Source organism: Oryctolagus cuniculus, chromosome 13 (genome assembly GCF_964237555.1).
Source record: "Oryctolagus cuniculus chromosome 13, mOryCun1.1, whole genome shotgun sequence".
NCBI lineage: Eukaryota > Metazoa > Chordata > Mammalia > Lagomorpha > Leporidae > Oryctolagus > Oryctolagus cuniculus.
Window position 1 is genome coordinate 48688487 of NC_091444.1, and position 1307 is coordinate 48689793.

Consider the following 1307-nt stretch of genomic DNA (forward strand, 5'->3'; position numbering starts at 1 on the left):
ATGAGGCATGATGATGGGACGTTGAGGAGTTTATGTCTTCTATCCTTCCTTGTAGTTCTGCTGTCTTACTGTTAGCATCATTATTTTTTATAAAATTAGGGGGAGGGTGTTGTAGGACAGCATCCCATATCAGATCTCTGGTTTCAGTCCTGGCTATTCCACTTCTGATCCAGCTCCGTGCTAATGTGCCTGGAAAGCAGTGGAAGATGGTCCAAGTGCGTGAGACCCTGCCACCCACACGGCAGACCCGCATGGAGTTCCTGGCTCCTGGTTTCAGCCTTGCCCAGCTTTGGCTGTTGTGGCCATTTGGTGGTTGACCCTGTAGTTAAAAGATCTCTCTCTTCTTTCCTCCCATTCTCCCTCTGTCCCTCTCTCCCTTTTCCCCTTTCTCTCTGCCTTTCAAATAAATAAATCTTTAAAAATATTACCAAAACATCTGATATCAACTATTGATTTAATATTTATAGAGAAGTTTTTTTAATTTAGTTGTCTTAAGCAGGAGTTGAGTGCTCGCTTCGGCAGCACATATACTAAAATTGGAACAATACAGAGAAGATTAGCATGGCCCCTGCGCAAGGATGACACGCAAATTTGTGAAGCGTTCCATATTTTTGGCCATTGGAGGGTGAACCAACGGCAAAGGAAGACCTTTCTCTCTGTCTCTCTCTCTCACTGTCCACTCTGCCTGTCAAAAAAACAAAAACAAAAACAAAAACAAACCAAAAAAAAAAAAACAACAACAAAAAAAGCAGGAGTTGATATTAGATATTTTTAATCATCTATCAAAATGATTAAGTTTCTTCTTACATGGCCTAAACGGTTGACTGGTTTATATCTACTATTTTTCTGCTATTAGAATATACTGCTTTTTCTAGGATACAACCTCCCTGATCATGCTAACAACAACTTACTTTATTGAGTTTATTTTGCTGGTATTTTGGGGGAATTTCTGGGCATTTAGGTTTCTTTTGTCAGCTTATATTTTTTTGAGTATTTTGTGTCAGTTTATAGGCTTTATAACAAAAATTGCTTAATTCATAAAATGAATGAATTGAACTTTAATATGTGTATGCATTAGCAAGGGAAGTACATGTCCTTCAGAATTTGCAAGCATCTGCCTGTAAAACTCTAGGCAAGAAGCTTTTGTAAGTTCTTCCCTGGCTTTGATTCACCTAGCTTTTTTACTTTTTGATTCAAATTGGCAATTTGAGTTTTTCCAGAAGAACATGTATTAGCACACACCTGATTTTACATAGTAGTATTATGCAATTTTAAAAGACAATTCTATCTGTTATGTCCCCTTAAAA

General features: G+C 37.7%; 1 non-coding gene across 1 annotated transcript; it reads left to right on the forward strand.

Moving 5' to 3' along the window:
- The first annotated feature begins 506 nt into the window (after positions 1–506).
- LOC127483666 (U6 spliceosomal RNA) lies at positions 507–613 on the forward strand. Its single transcript, XR_007910087.2, has one exon. It is a non-coding gene; the product is annotated as a U6 spliceosomal RNA (small nuclear RNA).
- The last annotated feature ends 694 nt before the right edge of the window (positions 614–1307 follow it).